This window comes from Perna viridis, chromosome 6 (assembly GCF_037379345.1).
Source record: "Perna viridis isolate PV_CMFRI_1.1 ecotype Kerala chromosome 6, ASM3737934v1, whole genome shotgun sequence".
Lineage (NCBI taxonomy): Eukaryota > Metazoa > Mollusca > Bivalvia > Mytilida > Mytilidae > Perna > Perna viridis.
This window is the reverse complement of record NC_142450.1, coordinates 20,209,356-20,231,572: the sequence shown is the minus strand read 5'-3', so window position 1 is coordinate 20,231,572 and position 22,217 is coordinate 20,209,356. Positions and strand designations below refer to the sequence as shown.

At 34.0% G+C, this 22,217-nt stretch overlaps 1 protein-coding gene and 1 pseudogene across 7 annotated transcripts in view; one reads left to right on the top strand and one right to left on the bottom strand.

Moving 5' to 3' along the window:
- LOC148614001 (uncharacterized) overlaps positions 1-22,217 on the top strand; it is a 163,510-nt gene that overhangs the window by 61,005 nt on the left and 80,288 nt on the right. The window lies entirely within an intron of this gene.
- Positions 9,396-13,052, bottom strand: LOC148614008 (heat shock 70 kDa protein 12B-like; annotated as a pseudogene). Its single transcript, XR_015923534.1, has 4 exons — positions 11,667-13,052; positions 11,178-11,370; positions 10,817-10,985; positions 9,396-10,567 (listed from the first exon to the last, which is right to left on the bottom strand). The product of XR_015923534.1 is annotated as a heat shock 70 kDa protein 12B-like (transcript).

The following is a 22,217-nucleotide window of genomic DNA, read 5'->3' as shown; positions in this document are numbered from 1 at the left end:
GGAACATAGTTCCACTGACTTGGTATGGTATACTTGTGAATACGCTCAACTCTATATTTTCAACATACACATAAAAACGACGAGTTGAAAATATATCCAAGGACAACTTTGCTGTCCGTATAGTACCTAATTGTCTCTATAGGATGATCCATGTTATTAACACTGTTTCTGCGATCTCGACTGCTAAAACTGCCGCGCACAGTTCTAGCCTGGGGATGGTATGTCCATGTTGAGGAGAAAATTTTGCCTTCTCGACTTCCGATCTACCATCTTCTTGTACAGACCTTAGATACGATAAAGCCGCAATTGCCTTCTCGGACGCATCAGCAAAAAAGTGTAGCTCAAGTGCATTGCTCTGTGATAACGTAGAAGATAGATACTTACGAAGAATTTGTACGTCTTGATGCCTGCAGAGTGAACTTTTCAAAGTTTCCCCATCGAGTCTCTATTGTTTTGATAATGGTTCATCCCAGTCGACGGATTGTGCCATTAGTTTCCTTAGAATAAATTTACCACGCAATAAGATGGGTGCCACTATTCCTAGAGGGCCATACACGCTAGTCAACGTTGACAGAATACCTAGCCTTGTAAAGGGTTTATCCTCATCAAAAAGTTTGAAAGTGAACACATCGAGTTCGAGATTCCAGTAAAGACCCAAACTCCTTTGAAGCGGAACATCATCGGAATCTAAGTCCAAGCTTTTAAGATCCTGTGCAAGGTCTTCCTGAAGTAACGAATCCATACCAATTCTACTATTCGATGCAAACTTGTGTAACTTGATGTTTGTATTATCCTTGATTGTCGGCTGAGTACGTATCAGTAGACTAACCATGTCGTCTGTTGAGATGAGGCCTTCATCAACAAATGTCTTTGTACAAAGTCCTTAACATCCAGATCAGCAAATTCAAAGCACTTTCTCAAACCATAAATAGCCACCGCAGGGGACGAGCTATTACCAAACACATGTTTGATCATCCTATAAGTAATGAGATCCTTGTTGAAATCATTATTCTTGTACCAGAGAAAGCGGAGAAAGTCTCTATGATCCACACGAACAGAGAATGAGTATGTCTGCCAAACCTGCTACACGATTCTTCCTAAAACGCATCACAACACCTAATAGAGAATTGTTTAAGTGTGATCCTTGTAGTAACACTTTGTTGAGTGACGCATTTCCAAATAAAGCTAACTAGTCGAACACGCAGCGGATTTTACCAACCTTTTCTGTGGTGATATACACCAAACACAGATAGGTATTATGTCTCAGTGTCCTTGTCTACGGGGTTTCCTTCTTCCGCATGACCGTCATCTAGAATGCCTTGCTTGAAAGACTTGAAAGAGTTTTTCTGAGTTCTACTGTAGACTCTTGTCTAACGACTTGGCACGTCGCATAGCCATTGTGTAATTGTTCGGTAGACGTTTCTTGTCTCCTTTGAACGGCAATGGAGCACACCAGTTTCCGTTTTTGTCATTATGCATTTCCTCGTCCATAATGTCTGGAAATATTTAGTCCTCAACCGACTTTTCTAGCTTGTCGTCGTCTACCGTTCGATCAAAAACGTTCGCATTTCATTGTAGTCGTAAATGTCTGTTTCGTTCTGAAGCGATAGAATTTCCCAAATCTAGGGTATTCGAACATGACTCAGGCAAAGATGGACGACAATCGGCATTGATGTATGTTTTATACGACTTAATATTATCATCAACGTGCTTGTTTCCTATGCAGACATCTCCTATTATAACCCATCTTAAGTTCACCCAATGAGCATAGGGTGCGGTAGGAGGCTCAGTGAGTTGCTCCAGAACATGGTGAGCCTCCAGAAGATCGCGCCCGATCATAAGAAGTATTTCAGCATCCTTGTCGAGCGGCTGATACTTCCATGATATGTCCTTTACGTGTTAAATAAAAAAAAGTTGTGTCTGGAGTAGGTATTTCCTCGCGATTGTTTGGTATCGCATCGCACTCTACGAATCGTAGGTAGATCCATCTTGGAACTTCCATCTAAAGATTCGACAGAGAGTCCTGAGAGTCGTCGGCCACTACGTATAGTCTTTCTTGAGCATGAAGCTATAGTACACTGTTCAGCTTTATAGTTGATATCGAAAGTATCATACAGCTCTTTTTTCCCAAGTGGTCGATTGCACTGTTCATCGAGGATGACGTAGACCTTGATAAGTTTCGATGAATTGTTCTTATGTGTCACATATGCCAGAAGTATCTTTGCACACGATTTTCTGGTGAATTCCCTGTTGCAAATGGCTAAACATGCACTCTGAACTACAGTTTCTTGAGAGGGCTCCCCGCCTTGAGACCGAGGAGTCCGCGGATTTCGAACATTGTCATTATGCATAAGTGTGTTGTGATTTGTGTTGTTTCACTTGGGACATCTTATCTGTCCTTACTGTCCTTGCTGAGATGATCATTGGAATTAAGACACTTGAAGCACATTCCACTGTTTCAGTTTGTCTGTAATTGACATTCCCTTAAATTTTACACAATGCCAGAGTGAGTGATCCATCTTATGAATAGCGCACTTAAGCTCGACGTTTCTATAGACTGTTTCTCTGGATCCTCTTTGCGGACGTTTGTTTTATGCACGTGCACTCTAAAATTGATTTTGTCACTCTTCGGTTTGTCGCTTTTGTAGCGAGACTGTGATGTAACAACTGTGTTGTGTTGATCACTCTCAAAGTTGAAACCAGGGTCATTGTAAACACTAGCTCAATTAGCTATATAATCCACAAAGTACGAAAATGGAGGATAAAGAACCAATGTAAATCAAACAATGAGACAAAAATTGGGCAATCAAACAATGAGACAAAAATTGGGCAATCATTTTGCAACATTTGTGTATCAATGTTTCATTATTACCATAGTGATTAAAGTTTCAAGTTCCTATTGTGAAAATCATACCATCTGATTTCCTCATAAATTTCTTCGCAGTTTCATCCCATATTGCAGGCAATGTAAGTACTCAATGTATATCATTTTTCATTATGTACTCCATATGGTCTATAAAGTGATCATACAGGTGATCTGTATGAAATCTGATACTAGCACCACTGAATAGTTCGATTGCAGGCACAGTCTTCCCTGTATAATCTTTGATCATCTCGTTCAGATTCTACAAAATGTGCAATAAGATGTAGGTATGAATATAATAAATATTCATCACGTCACAAGGACTACCCCTTTTGGGGAGAACAATCTGTCATTAAGGTAGGAGATACGTAAATATCGCGTCCTAGATTTTTTTTGGAAATTTTGCATGTAGAAAGATCGACTCGAATGCGATCATATGACAGAAAAAAATGACATTGTATCGGATTTCGTGTTCTAAGTACATAGATTTGAAATATACTAGTACAATGATGAAAATACGTAGGATATTTAGGGAAATTGTTACAAAACGGCACGTAATAAATTATTTCTTAGTATTGTGAAATAAAAGTGCCTAGAATTTTCTTTAAAAAATAGAATATAATTATCAGCTGTAATAGCTATCGGAAGATTATAAAAATCACTTGACAACGGGACTCGTTAACCGTCATGCTCTCCTAAAATGAAAATTCTTACCACTTTTTTTCCAGTTTGTATTCGGTAACGTCAAACTTTATTTCGGCGACGTCACATATCTTTACATGTTTTACGGTTGTAAATGAAACGCTAGGCTTGCTACGACACTTGTTTCATGTATAATACGTGTAGCAAAATTAGTGAACGGAAGGTCCTGAACACAGTTTTTTCTTCAGCTTCAAATGAATTCAAAGATGTTGGAAAAGTGAAATAAAATACCGAAAAGGCAGAGAAACAAAGTTGTCAACCATTCTATTTCAGATTGCTATATTTCAAGAATGCATTTTCTGTATATTCATTGATTTTATAATACGTATTTGTATCGAAAAAAGGGATCTCTTCAAAATAAAAAAAATGGATACATGATAAATGATAAAAATGCTCAAGGAACATATGCGATTTAATTAAGTCATTGTATTCTTACTGACGGAGACACCAGCTGACAGTGATAGGAAATTTGGGAAATCTTCTGAAGTATGACACAATAGGTGCCTTAGAATTGAGATATTGATTTTATGGATTATTTTAAAGTGAGTTTATTCCCCGCCAGAAAGGAAATGGAACATATAAATACCGGTGAATTACGAATTACGCATAATTCTGACCTAAACCAATCAGTTTATTGTAGCACATACCAATTCTAATTATTTTCTTCCCTCTACTATCCGATTATAGAATACACCAAATTATATTAAGACCGGTGTCCGTGCGTCCGTCCGTCACCCCTTTGTAGGATTGTTTACCAACATATGTAATTGATCATTGCGCCGCCATTTAATTTCAACAAATTTTATAGGAGTTATGGAACTTTTGTATATATATGTCAATTTTGTTTTGCAGAGACAGAGGACGTATAGCTACTCATAGCAATCTTGTTGGAAATACATCATAATAACAGCTTTTCATGTATTTTTTTTTTCACGTTGGGTATTAAGTTTGTTTTTTGTAAATGTCAGACATGAAAAAAATGCATATTACTTGTATAATGTGCACCTGTCGAACTACTGTAACCCCGTCCATTCCCCTCTTTTGCAAACCTTGTCAAAGGCACCTGGTATTTCATGGGGCATAGAAATTTTGATCATGCTGTTTTCTAAGAAATGGTGTCAATCTACGGTATGGTGTTATTTGTAGCACTTAATTTATAGTTTATCAGCTATCAAGTTGTATTATGAGAAGTACATGTACATGTTAAAAAGGGCATATGGATTTCGCTAAATTGAATTTTGACCTGAAAAAATTTAAAAAAAAAAAGCAAACTAGTAGTTTGTAGTTCAACTATGCAAAAGTTCAGTGAGTTTCGTGTTCATTCATCTAGCTAGGTTTTCCATGTAAACTGACAACGAACCTGAATATCACACAACCTGGCGCATTAGTACGGTGCCAATTGAATTTTATTGTGCTACTTTAAAGAAAATTTTGTAATCAGAATGGTGAATTTAAATAAATGAGTTTAACTTCGACAATTTACAACATCAAGCTTGTGTTATGATACGTTTGAAAACGATTCCGATTCTTTCCTTCTATTTTAACCCTATTATTGCAATGTAAATTGATTTAGAACAAAAGTATTTTGATTTATTTAGTAGTTCGTTGTAGGAATTCCAAATCATATCTTGTGCTTTTTTTTAACGCTCATTTGTGGTATGTTCACAAAAAATGCAATAATATACGCGAACCCACTCTTCCCATATAAATGATTTTAAATTATCGTTCGTCTAACTTGTTTTCATATATATTTTATTCGTCGAAACAAGTCAGGTCATTTATTTTTAATTGGAGGAAATTTTCAAATTTATCCTTTTTTTCATAAAGACCATATCTTCGATCAGATTTGCAATAATGCAAAAAAAACAGAGGAGATTTATATACAGTTTTTATCTGCCAGATGTCTACTACTCTTCTATCCTGTCTCCATTCCAAATTGTCGTTATTATTTTAGTGTGCATTTATTTTATCTTTCTCGTGAACATCTTCTGGTCTCTCTTTTCCGCGAAGGTTATATTATTTAGTATAATACAATTTACGAACGAAATATTTACGGGAATTTCGATTGCCGTCGAACATTTTTTAGTCAGTGATCAAAGGGAAATAACTCGCATAGTAACGGCAACGACAACGTTTTTCCTGGAATCCACTAGGGACGTTCATTTCCGTAACTCCTACCTTAATATTTTTTTCAATTTAATTCATTTTGAAAGAAATTTCATTTTTGCACTTCAGAATATGCCAGTCTTTTTATTTTGCTATTCATTTTTTTCACAGCACTTTAAACAGTGGTGGGGGCTAGGGTAAAAATATAGCAAATTTTCAAATTGTATGTAAAGAAGCCATGGAAATGGCCAAAAAATGCCGCATGACCATATGTTTTGAAAGTTGCAAGAGATAACTTGGCTCATGAACCCTAAAGAGTTATGCATAAAACTGCTTGATTTCTAAAGGTTTATTCACAAGAGGCCTCACTTTAAATATGGGTTTGCATTGGAAGCAATGAGAGTTTTTTTACTGAATTTATTCCTATAATTACAGTTGTATAATAGTAGTATAAGACCTTCTAATACATACGAGATCTACTACCCACATTTCGCATTGGTTTGTATTTGAGTAATTATTATTATAATAGATTATTTGTTTATTTTTGTTGAAGAAAACGAGCTGCTTTTTACTGTTTTCTCAAATGTGTTTGAAATGAAGGAATAGCTTGTTAAACAATTATTTTAACAAAATGGATATGATGAATATGGCAAAGAGTAATCAATGGAACCGAAATTCTGTTTAGAATGAGTCTTTACTTATTTTCGCATTTCAATGAATAAAAAAAAGTCACATATATATCCTAAAGTCACATATAGGATATGAATACCTCGTTTTTGTGAAGAGTAAGCTTGAATTGTTTGAAGTAATACCAATCTTGGTCTCCCTAGCCATAGATAATTCAACATACTTATCTTCTGCTTCCTGGCCAAAAGAGTCGAACTTTCCACGAACTGTAAACCAAATACTGGTCTGAGTCTTCGGAACTTAGATTCGTCCTGAGCTCCAGTTATACGTCAATATTCGTTACCTGTTGCTAATTTTGGAAAATGCATAGCCACCGTAAGTAATTCCGTAATCTATGGCAACCACAAATATATTGGCAGTGTCCATTGTAATCTGGAAAGGTTCAGTAACATCAGAAGCACACATGTATTTCATTTCATTTATTATCGAGTTCTTAAGTCCTACCTATACTTACAATATTTTGTTTGGACTACAACCTTCAGTTTAAATTTGATAAATTTGATACAAAAATACATTTGTATATTTTATTTTATAACTTTTTGATTGTTTTGTTAAGGTAATTTGATATCAAGCGCTCTTTACTGCGTACTAATAAACCAGTGAGAAGGTAAAAGAGTAATCAAGGGAACCAAGGTTCTAACGATCATCAAATGAATGTAATCCAGGGACAAAGACCAGATATGGAAAACAGACATACACAAAGAACAAAGAACATAAAGTAACTAAAATTATACATACAAAGTAACAAAAGCAAATGAGCAACTCGGAGTCCACCAAAACCTTGGAGCATGGACCAGGTGCATCGGTATGATAAACATCCTCTGCTTTTCTAGAAACACCCGTTGATCATAAAAAGTCAAGTACGGGGTGAATGAAAGAAGAAAGGAAAACTGTGACACGTTGAACAATCAGTTTTCATGTCAAAAATGGATACACCGTAACGATCCACGAGTTCATGATGACGACAATAAAACTTCTGGAGTGATGACTTCAAACTTGTATCAAAATAACCCTGTTCCAGAAGCCTATTTGTTAGAATTCTAGCGCGATACAAACAGTCTGCGTAGATGTGGCAAGCTCTGGCATAAGGAACGAGTTGTGCTATTAACACTTCATACGCAGGTTCTGAAAGGATGTTGCCACAGATGAAAGGAAAGTTGCCAATTCTGAATGAAAAGTCATCACGTTTGTCATAAAGTTTTGTCAATAGTTAAAAAATGACCATCTAATGTCAATAACAATTTTAAAGAGTAATCAAGGGAACCAAGGTTATAGCGGTAATCAAAAGAATGTAATTCAGGGACAAAGACCAGACATACACAAAGAACAAAGAACATAAAGTAACTAAAATCTTACATACAATGTAACAAAAGCAAATGAGCAACTCGGACTGCACTAAAAAACTGGGAGCATGGACCAGGTGCACCGGTAGGGTAAGTATCCTCTGCTTTTCTAGAAACACCCGCCGGGTTGCTCATAAAAAGTCACAAGACAACAAGGATGTTACTTAATGTTATATTCAATTAACACAAGCAACTACCCTTTCTGAAACAACTTATTTTACACGTAGATTTCACTTCCGTTTTTTAAAATAAAAAAAATCCATACAAGATTGTAGTATTTCTATACTTGCCAAAACTATATCTTGAATTGATGAAGTAGCTTTCCCATAGACCTTTTATTCAAATGAAAAGGTTATGGCTGTTCGTGCGGAATTAAAAACTAATATAACATACCAGTCTAACCAAACAGGATCTGTGGTTAGAAAGATTTGAATACTCTATATTTTAAATTTTCTTTTGTACCTTAACAAAACTATTAATACAGTTAAATATCATTCAATTTTCAGTGTCTCCAATGACTACATTTATCAATTTTGCTTGAATGATTGATTAATGTGGTTTAACGCCCGAGCAGCAATATTTCAACAGTACTCAGGCGATGAACATGAAATGGGATGATAAAATGAACATGAAATGATGATAAAATGAGGAAGGGGATGGGATACAAGGATAATAAGTATCTAGATAGTTGTGCAAAGCATCTAGATGCTTTCGCGAATTAAGTGTCTAGATACTTTTGAGAAGCTTCTAGATTCTTGTGAAAAGTATTTAGATAAATGTTAGAAGCATCTACATGCTTTTGCGAAGTATCTAGATACTCGTGAGGACTTTTGTGTATCTAGATACTTGTAAGAAGCGTCTAGTTACTTGAATGAAGCATCTAGATAGTTATGCGAAGTATCTAGATACTTGTTAGTTGTATCTAGATAGTTGTGAGAAGTATCTAGATACATATTAGAAGTATCTAGATAGAAAATAATATCTTTTTGAAAATAACGCTATTTTGACATGAAGGCAAATCATAGATATGTTTGTTGTTATTTTTTCCATACATGACATTTTAAATAGATTACGGATTATGCAAAATGTGATTAATGGGTAAAAAGCCTACATATTTTTATTTTTGATATTTTGTTTGAAATGTCATTGTAAACAGGAATTAACATGTGGTTTTTCATATAACCCGTGCTCTTAGGAGATAAAAAATATATAGAATGCACTGCAGATTTCAAAATTAAGGGAGATAACTCTGTAAATGGCACTCAAATACAATAGAATCTACTGGATTTTCAATGTGGATTATCTCCTAAGAGCAGGCAGATTTGAATGAATAATTGCACATTCCATAGTATAGACCCATAAAACAACTTAATTACAAAAATAAAAATATGTAGCCTTTTTCGGGGTGTATCACTTTTTTCAAATTTTGCATGATTCTTACAAAGACAGCTACTTAAGTTCATCGATGTATCTTAACTTAAGGACAAATTTAAGAATGTATCTTAAGTTTAGAAGACTTTTGTTGACGTGACCTAGGAAAAAGATATGTCCTGAGATCATCTTAAAACTCGTGCTTTTCCTTAGAGAGCTTCGTTGACATGGTTCGAGATTTCTTTTAACTTAAAAACACACACACACACACAACAAAAAATTGAAATTATAAAAATAAAACGTACAAACTGCAAAGGGTCAACAATGATTCAATAATTTTTTTTATTGTCTGATATTGAAACACTAATAAAAACGTATTACCATGTTTTTGTTGTTGAAATATTACTTTTGGGAATGCAACATTTTGGAACTAATTTGGAAAGTCATTGAATGTAACAAAAAATAATAATAGTGGTTGGATGAGTCAATAGTCATTCAGCCTCCTATGTAAATTTGAATGAAGATGTGTGTAGCCGCCCTGTTTGCACACTCCTTGCTTCAACGTTTAACTCCGTGCCGCTAAATATCATCTTTACTTTGACAGATCTATTCAAATGTGAACTAGATGATGGAACCTCTACTTGAAAGCGTCCAATGACACGGCATCCTGGATCTGTTACATATGTCGGATTTCGGTTGCTAGACTCAATAACACGTATCGGTAGAACCGTATTCTTCGAGGATACGGGACTATACGATTCGTCAGATATCGGGGTCCCAGTTTCAACACTCTGATTTTTTTTAACATGAATGCTAAAAATATCTTTACAATATTCTTCACCCTCTATTTCGATTTTTTTCTCATACGGATGATTGTCATACTCGAATGGAACTACTATCGCAATGCCATAAGTCATTGGAGACATTCTGTACCGGATTTTTTCTGGACAATGTCCAAACTCGACGGCACCATTTACAACTGCTGTACTAGAATTGGTGGGGCTCAGTATACGCTTGGTTGAGAACCGATTCTGTATTTCGCTTTGTAATATCTCGCTCTCTGCAAATCCACCCACAAGTATAATAGTGTTTACAAAATGAAATCTAAGTTCTCTTAGTATTTCCTCAATATGAATGCATATGTTTCGCACAGGACATTCGAAAAAGCTCTTAACAACCTTTGCGTCAAGCTTCAATCTACCAGCCAATAGCATATGTGGTTCTAATTGTTGACGAAGAATAAAAGGTATTTGCATTGTATATATTCTATTACTTGTATCAGCCCTCTTCTTAAGCAGTTCGAAACTTTTTTCTAATTCCAACACATCGCTTTTTGGAAGCGACTCTATCAATTCGTAATCAAACAAATCTAAGAGATACTCTTGAAAGGCATCATCAACCTTAATACCACCCCACGTCCCTCCTGTTGCTCTGTGAATTTCTTTCAGTGTCTTGTCTTGCCCTACTTCATGAACGGTAACATCAACTGTTCCCCCTGAAATTCATAAACGCCATCTAATTAATTGGAGGCATCAAATAATAAATATATAAATAATTAAATGCAATGAACATAAATGTCGAAACCCAAATCTAACAAGATAAGTGGTGTAACTTTTTTGTACTATGAAAGGGTCAAACCCTGAAGTGCTTGAAGACACAAGGTGTACTAAAAGGATAATTTACTTTTTGTTATAATGACCACAGACTGAACACGTAACTTATATAGTTCCTTTACAGTACATACCCCCACAGTCGAGAAGAAGAAATTTTTGCCCCGGTTCTAATGGTTCCAAACCGGTAATTTGTTTTCCCAGTTGACAGTTGACAGTACAGAGCAGCCGATTCGGGTTCCAAGGCTAGAGTCAGCTGATTTCCGTCTATTCCAGCCTGTTCAGAAAGAAAGCAAAAAAGTTGTACTTTTCACTTTTTAGACCAGGATATTTGTAATTTCACATGCGATTTTTACCATCATACCAAATTTGAAAAAAAAATAAAATAAACGTCGGAAGTTTGTGACGTCTTGACACGCCAAAGAAGTATCAGTAGTTCGTTAGATAAACTGGTATTTACCCTTTGGTTATCTTTGTCTCACAGCGGTATTGGATTCTTAATTTTTTCATCCCATATTGCAGGCAATGTGAGGACCCAATGTATATCGCTGTTTCTCATGTACTCTATGTGTTCCTGGAAGTGATTATATAAGTGTTCTTTAAGAAACTTGATACCAGCACTGAACACTTTAATGGCAGGCAAAATCTTTCCTGTACAATCTTTGATAGTTGTTCTCTCGCTCAGATTCTACAAAATGTGCAATCAAATGATAAAACTACAACAATAGTAGTATAAGGATTCAAATATCTACGAATTCATCATCAATATTTTCAGTTGCATTGAGCAATATGTGATGAGTAATATATCATTTGATTTTAATGTTGAAGAGAAAGGAAAAAGTACATTGCTCATTATTGTTTTATAAAATATGTATAAAAATTACGGCATAGTTAATATGATAATGATTAGTTTGATTCTTTACTCAATTTTCTCATATCAATAAATAAAGCTGATCATATGTATAATGATATGAATACATATACCTCGCTTTTGTAAAGGGTAAGCTTAAATCTTTTGAAGAAATACCAATCTTTGTTCTCCCTAGCCATAGATAATTCAGCGTACTTTTCTTCTGCTTCGTGGCCAAAAGAGTGGAAATTCCCATTTGGTGTAAACAAAATACTGGTCGGTGTCTTTGGAACTTGGGTTCTGCCTGAACTCCAGTTATATGTCAATATTCGTGATCTGTTGCTAATAGTAGAAAAAGCATATCCACTGTATGTCGTTCCAAAATCTATGGCAACCACAAATAGCTTGTCGGAAGTCATTGTAATCTGGAAAGGTTCAGTAACATCAAAGTCACACATACATTTCATTTTTACCACAGTTGTTTTCTTATGGAAACATAGTTACTGTCACATTTTTGGGACGACTTAAGTTTAAATTTGATTATAGAATAGAATTCCTTTGATATCTATTGTTTTATAACTTTTGGGGTGTTTTTATCATGATAAATTAGTTTCGTTTTGAGTACCAAGAGCCGTTAACTGCATACATACAATTCAGTTCAAATGTAAACCAACGATAATATGAATAGAAGTCTGAAACAAGATTACGGAGATATTACTTAAATTCATATCCAGAAAACAGAAGGTACTTACCATTCAGAAACAACCAATTTACACGTAGATTTTACTTTCATTTTCAACATTTTTATGAATTACCACACAAGGTCGTTATATTTTTATACTTGTACCATTGTGTCACATAAAACAGCTTCCTTGTAGATCTTTCATGCAAATAATGGTTATTAATACGGAATACAAACTTTACAAAAATCACAAGGTCAATGGCGTCCTTCATCTTTTTTCTGCATATGACGCGAGAACATGCAAATTTAAATATTTATATTTCAATTTCTATGAAATGCTGAAGAGTTTGAGTAACACTATTCACTTCGTATATCCTTAAAATTTTAACCAAACACCCTACATTAATACTGGTATCCCTATAAATGAAAATTGAAAGTTGGTTGGAACTTATTACCGATTGATGACGATGACCGTATTGATCCATGGTACTTTTGATTTTATATTAAAATTTCTTATCTTTTGCCTTTTTTGGTTTTCCTTCGTTTAAAAGTTTCTTTCAATTACCGGTTAGAATATTGGTTTAATCAACTTACCAAAAGTTTGTAGAAGTGAATTGGAATATTTATTTTCCGGAATAGATGATACAAGTCTTGCAGACACCTGCGTGACCTTGTGTTTCTTATAGCCTTTGACTTTAGTCAGACAAGAAAGTAATATTAAACACTAAATTCCGACCGATGGTCGGATGCAATGCAAGAATATGGTCTCTTAGTAAAGTGACTTTAAAGTTTTAAAATATCTTAAATGCTTGACAAACAAGATTGAATGACGAAGTATACATACTTGCTTTTTTTCAAAAGTTACCCAAGTGCCTGTTTCTTTCCTTTTAAATACATTGGAACAAATCGAATTTTTTTGCTATTTTTAGACTTTGAATAATTTTGAACATAAACATAACGTTATTGTAGTACAGCTATACATAGTAATCTTTTTTATAAATCCAAGAAACCCACACCAACATTTCAGAACTATACAATAATGATACTATAACACAAAATACTCCTAATATACAAAATAATGGATACGTTTTTCTTTTTTTTGTTCAGGATGCAATTGTACCGCCTGATAAGGCAATGTCACGAAAAGAGTTCCATTTTCGTTTTTAGTTTCACGAAAATATCATCGTTCATGAGATTATCTATATTAATGAAAACCTTTAAGATATAATGTGTAATCCTCGATTATGAATACTTGTGCTATGTGTTTATATCCATCTCTCTATTTTCTTAAAAAAAAAAAAAAAACAATAGGCCTTCTTATTTCGACCGGTTTTGAAACACCATAACGTTAACGTTCGATTAATCCGAAGAGTCGATGACAATATTATAGTTTGATTAAAGTAAAATTAAGTACATGACAAATAAGTTAAGTATTTGCAAAGTTTAACAATCAAACAAAAACGTAATAACTATTTTACCTTCTACCAATAACCTTCTAGATTTATCTGTCTTTATATGATACAATTTATTTTAAGGTTTCACTTTCTTTTTTAAAGGTTTTACTTTCCTTTTAACCTTTTAGAAAATGTGTATATATGCATCTGTGTTCAGATAATATGAAGTTACACCTCTAAATATTCATCGAATAATTTATAATGGTCGATACAAGTGATAGGAGACAGATGAAATTTAATATGCCCTGAATAAACAGAATATAATAATAATAAAAAAAAAAACAACAGATTTCTTCAATTGTTCATTGGTCCGATTTATCACACGTATCGTGGTAACCTTATTTTGGAAATTACGAAGTTAGACTATTGTTGTAACATATAAAACATTTAACATAAGAACAAATAGTTGTCAAAGATCACAGTATAAAGGCGAAAATGGATACATACATAATACAGTATATCCATCGATAACGACAATGATATTGGTTCGGTTATTGACAATCAATTGGACATTGTGCACAGTTAATGTCAATAAGCTTCACATAATTCAAGATCTGTAAGGATACATAAGTTAACCAAAAATATATAGTCAGTTTTGTTTTGAAATTCTTTTGTTCAGAAAACGTTTAAGAGTAAACTCGTTCAGTGATTGAAAAAAAAGGAATAGTTAAAGATTCTGAATAAATACAATTACGGAGACCAATCTCTGTACGTAGTTCCAAAATCGATAGCGACCACGAACAACTTGATAGATGCCATCTTATGACTTGTGCTAACACTAGAAATAGATAATGGCATTTGAATGAATATTGTAATACAAGATTTAATATACATCATTATATAGTATTTTCATTTTGCTTACTTTATTATGTACAACTTGACAATCATTTATTTGTTTTTTTTTAAAGGCAATTATCGGTATATGCTAGTTAGACATTTTAACACACACACACACACACACACACACAACAATGACGAACATATAAAAACGATTTAGACTTCTACCATGATAAATATTAAACATATAAAAGATAAAACTACGACTACTGTACCTACCAGGAACTCCTGAATTACATGTATGATTTACATTCAATAACAATACACACATAAACGGTTGATTCTACTTTCTCTTTGTATTTTACGAAAATGTCCCTGAATTACGTAGTTATATTTTGTTCTATAAATGCTCTATAAATTATTACTATATGTATTAAACATTGGTGGTGAGATATCTGGAAATATCAATTAAAATTATAATGTAATGATGGTAACAAAAACATTATCTTATCTTAAGGAGGTAGACCTAGGGTAAGGGACAAAACTCTTAAAAATCATTGCAACGTTTTATTCAGCATTTTACATCAATCTTATGAAAGTATCTAATTAACTTGGATTCATTCTATTCTGTTTCATACGGAAGCTTGAGAGGCTTTGGTGAAATTGAATATAATACAAACATATCACTGATTACCCTAGTTCTACCTCCTTAAATATTTCTTTGTTTCATTAGAAGACCTGCAATGCTAGGTAATCTAAGATTATTAATCAATCTGCTCATTAAATACTCAAACTCTGAATTTGGAATGCAATTTTTGGAGTACAATATTTGGAATACAATAAAGATCAAGTTTCGTTTCAAAGGAAAGATAGATTATCCCTGATCTGCATTACTGATTGCTAGGTACTAATGATGTCGTTTCGAAATGTAGTACGCAGTAGAGAAAACGAATATACAAAGTACAACCTACTATGCAGTCTATTAATATAAAATGTCCATTTGCGTAAATTTCTGAAAAACACGAATGTACTATCATTGATTACAATGATTTACTGAATGTTCCCAGTGTAAACATTTTCGATAATTCACACTGTGAATTTCACTCTCGGGGTTTCTCACACTAAAACGACACAAATTGTCACAACACCAATATCAATCCGCCGTTCACAAAATTTAAAATTCTTGTTGAAAATATGAATGAATAATGGAGAAATCTCTATAATAAATAAGATAATCAATTCGTTATCGTGAATAACTATAATATGATCACTTGTGCCAAGAAGCATTAAGATTTAACTCATGAGCGGAACAAGGGCCGCATAATCGTGAAGTATCGCAAACATAAGTTACATAGTCTAATCTCAAATCTAATTATCGTCACAATTACACCTACATAACGAAACAATTTGATAAAATTGAGCACCTTAATTATTTTATGGCCGTCGTGTCGATGACGATTAGCGGAATACAGTCATCAAGGACAAGTCGATAAATGAATACTTCGAAAGAATCCATTAGATAATCCAGTGAAGATAGTGATTTCAAATCATCTCAAATTTCTAATGTGTGTGTTTTTTTTAATTATATGTCATTAAGTTGTGGTCATCTCATTCACCATGATTACTTTGCATGCATATCCATCATTCTCTAAATTGAGATGTATGTAGACTTTGACATCAACTTAAGAAATAAAGATAAAAAAAAGTTTTGTTTTATTTTGATTACTGATATTCTAGTATTTTCTAAAAACAAATTTAATCCTTTTTAATCCACAAAAGTGTATGGCTTATCACATTCTGTGACTTTTAGAAAAACACATGTTCAATGGCCCAGTTCAAACTTTTCGGAAGCGTTTAAATGAGTTCGTAATTAAAGATCTCAAGGAGGTACTCCCAAAAAGCATCATCCACTTTTATTCCGCCCCAAGGAAGCTCTGTGAATTTCTGTCAGTGCCTTGTTCTATCTTACCTCATGGACTGTAACATCAACTGTTCCTCCTGCAAATTATGAATATATGTATATAAAACTAAGTAATCAAAGAATTTTGTTTTTTCTAGGCTTTTCAGGGTGTTGAGCTTTTGTGACAAATTAAAAAGGAAGCATCGAGATAAATTCCACCGAATTATATTAAGTAGGATTATATATAAATTTGCATAAATTTATGAAAAATAAAATATAAAAATGAATTTTACAATGTAATGTATCAACTATGTTTACTTTTCAATGCGGTCAAACACTCGACCAACAAAAACGAAAGGAAGAAAACACGAGGACCACTGTATGAACGCATGTAACAAGAACAAATTTATTTTCCTGCCAATACATACCTCCATAGTTAAGTATGAGGAATTGCTTTCTAGATTCTTGTGGTGCTATACCAGTAATTTGTTTACCGAGTTGGCAGTATAATGCCGCTCATACAGGTTCCAATGCTAGAGTCAGCTGACTTCCTTTTATTCCAGCCTGTTCAAAAAAGGAAACAAATATTTATAGGTCTTTATTCTTTGGTAAATATTTTATTTTTGCTGTTTAATAACGACACAAAATTAACGGAAAACAGATCTAGAGGCAAAACACCTTAGCCATTGCACGACATTATTTGATGAAAGTCATAGTCACTATCATTTTAATAGCTTACCCTTTCGGCAGATTCTCTCATGAATTTCTTTGCTGTTTCATCCCATATCGCAGGAATAGTATGTACCCAATTTATATCACTATTTCTCATGTACGGAATGCGATCTTTCAAGTGTTCAAACAAATGACCTTTAAGGAATTTGATACCAGCACTGAATACTTCAATGGCAGGCATAGTCTTGCCTGTGTAATCATTTATCTTTGACGCCTCATTCAGACTCTGCTAGGAATGTGTTTTGAATTATTAATTATTGAAAAGAAGTACAAGAACTGAGTTACCATCAATTGTAACCAAAACTTATCTTATAAAAATGTCTGATTCGCTTTCCTTTTTTCGTTTTTAAAAACGGTAGTTAAGATAATTGTTGTTATTGTATTATTTTTTTTTGCTGGTCCATGCTTTATTTGTGATTGGAATGTTTTTTTTTCTGTTTTTATATCAGACTTTAATAATTGTTTTCATTACTTGATGATTGTACCGGAATTCAAGATACCAAGATTTGTTTCCCCCAGAGCAGGACAGCGCGGCGTACATTTTTTCTTCTTCGTGTCCACATGAGTAGAAATCCTTCCTCGGTGTGAAAAGGATACTACTTGGAGTCTTAGGAACCTGTGTTATCCCTGTGTTCCAATCATACATCAACCACTATAGGTTGTTCGAAAATCGCCCAAGAACAACTTTTTGGATGTCGTATGGAACTATGTATTTTTACTACCATGAGAAATGCACAATGAAATTTGAATAATTATTCCAAAATTGTTCCTGGTATATTGAACGTAACGCACAAATTGTCAATCAGTAATTTGTATGATTAGACATTCTCTAAATATAAATATATAGAGGGATTTGGTTTGTTATTAATTTATTTTTCAATACACACACGCACATGCATGTATATACACAACGAAAATAATCGTCGATCAAGGAAATGTTACATGATATAAGTGAATCTAAAGGACTTATCATTTTTACCTGGATGGGGGACTGGTCAAAAAGAAGGGGGGATCAGGAGATTTGTTTTTGTTATGGAAAGGAAAATTATTTCTTTCTCTTATTTTGTAGTAGGGTAAAGATTTTTAGCATTTTTTTCTGTTAATGGCAGACAATTATACAGGTGTTTAAATTTGTGGAGAATTTTTTTTTAATTATTTTGTGACAAAGACTTTATAATGTAATACTCGCACGTTGAGACATTCTACAAAATGCCATTTATCAACTGTGATGCAAACAACTCCAAAAACCAAGGCCGAAACGTTTAAGATCGTCTGAAGGTGAGACACACCACCCAGATTGTAAACAAACAGAAATGGCCGGTGCAGACAAACTTGCAAAGTCCATCAAATCTCTTGTCGATAACGTAAAAGAATTAAAGGAAGGTCAAGAAAGTATGAAAAGAATGTTAGAATAAAAATTGATCGACTCAGAAATGATATTTTATCTACAATTGATGACAAAATGAAAGCATTAAAGTCTGATATTGATATCGATATAGCCAGGGAGTCCTCACAAATAGATGAATTAATTAACTCAGTTCAGTCTATTTCGCTTCGGCTCAGTGACATCGAAACCATGAACACCCAAAGTTTAAATCAATCAACGGCTAATCTTGATCCACTAAATAATAACGACATAACTGTTATAGTGAAGCAGAGGATTTGATTGAAAAAAAAATGAACGAAGTGATTCAAAGGCTTGCCTTAGACGTAACGATAGTCGCAGACCACGAATTTGCAACAAACCGGGACTAGTTAAAGTCAGCTTTCAGAATTCGCAACAGAAAGTAAATGTATCGCGGAATAAACTAAAAAATGATGATCAGTTCGGTAAGATTTTCATGCAAGGCGCTAAATCCAGAATAGAACGATTACTAGATACACATTCAACAACAATACTACGAGTGCCCCCGCAAGGGAAAGCTTACCGACTGACAGGAAGCGGGCGCATATTGCGAAAAAATGAAACTGGTGAAAATGTGGAAACTCAAAATGCAGAACAACAAAAATAGGAACCATCCCGGCACTATGGTAATATAAAAATCGGACATTGGAATGTTTGTGGTTGGACTCAAAATAATAATTTGTTACGGACTGAAATAGTACAAACAGTGGTTACTGATATTTTAAATGTTTATGAAACTCGCCTGAAAGGAACAATCTCAATTTCAATTGACAATTTAGAAGTAGATGGTTATATTTGGAAAGGGTTGAATAGACAGTACATTCATCATGATGCCCCAAAAGGTTCTGGTGAAATAGGACTTCTAATAAAGCAATGTAAAATAGACGATTGCAACTTTGAAATAATCGACAGAATATACGAAGGAATATCTTGTGTTAAGTTTACATCCAAAACTACTGACTTTTCATTCACCATGTTACCTGCCCCCCCCCCGAAAATTCTGTGTGGGGTAGAGACTCTTAGGGCTTTTTTGCTCATATTCTAGCAAATGTATACGACCAATGCGAAACTGACTTTATTATTGTTTGTGGAGACTTCCATTCTAGAATTGGAACGCTAAAAGACTACACAGAATTCGATTCTATCCCATCAGTCAAGAATTCCAAATAGCACAGAAAAACTTTGACCGATTATTACGCCAATGTGAACGGGAGCACAGATTCAATTTTTGTGTCGAAATAGAAAGTATGACTTCTTCGAACCCTAATGAAGTTTGTGATAAGATAAAGAAGCTCGGACCACGAAAATCTGTGAAAATACCGATGAAGGTGTATGATCAAAACGGTGACATTTTTTACTGATGAAAACTCAATATTGAATAGGTGGAGGACAGACTTTCAAAACGTTTATAATATGGACAATACAGTATCCGATTTTGATGACACATTTTAGAGAGAAGTTCTTGCCTCTAAGGCTTTATTGGAGAATAGAATGTTAGACTCACTGTATACAGAAAATGCAGACATTAATTCAGATATAACGACCGAGGAAATTCGAAAATTAGTGTACAAGGCAAAAAAACGGGAAATCTTGTGGAATCGACAAAATTCCATATGAAGTGATGAAATATGAACCGGTTGTTCATGTACTTTATTACTTGATTCAATTCATATTTGACACTAGTACTATTCCGTCTGTTTGGCGTCAAGCAATTATATGTCCAATACTCAAAGATAAGACTACCGACAAACGAATGCCGTTGAACTATCGTGGTATCAGTTATCTTGCGTCTCAAAACTGTATAGCTCATTCATCAACTACAGATTATCATCTTATTTAGAATCTAATGATTTACTAGTGGATGAACAAAATGGATTACGATCTAACCGATCCTGTGAAGATCATGTATTTACACTAAATGCCGTTATACAGAACAGCCAGAACACTTTTGCTACATTTATTGACATGAAGAAGACTTTCGACTTCGTAGACAGAGATATGCTTCTTTATAAACTTCTTCAAAATAATGTCGACGGAAAATTATACAACTCGATTAAAAACATTTATTTAAATACAACTGCCAGTGTTCGTATATTAATAGACAAACAGAATGGTTCGTCTGTAGATCGGGAGTGAGACAGGGCGAGAATCTGTCACCGAGTTATTTTATCAATGATCTTGCACAGGAAGTTAACGAACTTGGACTTGGTGTGAATATCGGTAATTCAAAACTCTCATTGCTTCTATACGCGGACGACAATGTCATGTTGGCATCAAATGAAAATGATATGCAATTGACGTTGAACAAAGTGCATCACTGGTGCAAGCGTTGACGAGTGTTAATAAACGCTGCGGAATCTAAAACGATACATTTTCGACCACCGAGAACTAAAAGATCTGAATTTCAATTCCGCATTGGTGATAATACTCTTGAAACAATTTACCAATACAAATATTTACGAATTGAAGAACTTTAAGTACTATGCTGATCAATTATCGGAAGCTGCAAGTCGGGCACTTGGTGGAATTATTTCGAAAGTGCATCATATAAATGATTTAGGAATAAAGACTTGCGCGAAATGATTTACAACTTGTGTAGTTCCTAATCTCAATTACTACTCATCGGTATGCGGATATAAAGACTTCGCTTGCCTGAGCGCTATCCAGAACAAAGCAGTTAGATATTTTCTTGGAGTCCATAAGTTTGAGCCAACAGCCGCAATAAATAGTGATGTCGGTTGGTTACCGGCAAAAGAACGCAGATGGTGCAACATCATTCGACCATGAAATAAACTGATAACAATGCACATTATTACATGGTAATATTTTTATACTTTCGAATCGATCAACAATCTGCTCTGAAAATATAACTTCATATAGTGGTGGTGCATGAATCACTAATCACAAGCTTCTGCCTAATAATTATTCATTGTTTAAAGAATTACTTTGAAAGAGTCGACTAGATACTCTAAGGAAGATATTGTGACCAAAACATTATCTTCTTCAGAAAAGTGATTTCAGGGTAGACTTAAAGCTGATAACAGACGACCGACGACACTAATTAATGGCATAAGCTAACTTGAACCTTTGGTACAGATGAGCGTATAATACACGAAAAAAGCGTATTGTTATGATAGTTTGAATGTTAATAGAAATCGTATCATTAATCTTTACCTCTTTCAACTGATTATCAATTATCAAACTCCAAACAGTGGTAGACGTAATCGTACCTCACTTAGTATTTAGCCTCGCGTTCGAAAACGGATATTGTAATAATCATAATCAATTCTATTAAGTAATGTTACCTGTATTTGCTTAAGATAAGAGAACTTGAACAGTTTTACATTCGTTTTATTATAGATATTTTTTTTAGAATATACACCCATAAATCTTGTGGAGTACCCGTTCATATCTCGATTAGTTATGTTCGTGAATGAAGAAGGTTTCAGTTTTAGAATAATATTTCTTGCAATTATACATGTCAATGTTCGTTTGTTTTTGTTTTTTTTATTGTTTTGAATTAGTTTTGTCTTTGACTGCAATCCAAGATATTCATCATTTTAACCCTTAACCATGAAGGTGTAGTCATTGCTTTATCGTGCTTAACCTTCGCGTTTATCCACTAGTCATTAGATTGTAATGTAAACTTTGACATTACAAAGATGAAAAAAATAGAAAAAGATAAAATTAGACAAAGTGATGCCATTGCACTCCAATCTACTAAACATTTATAGT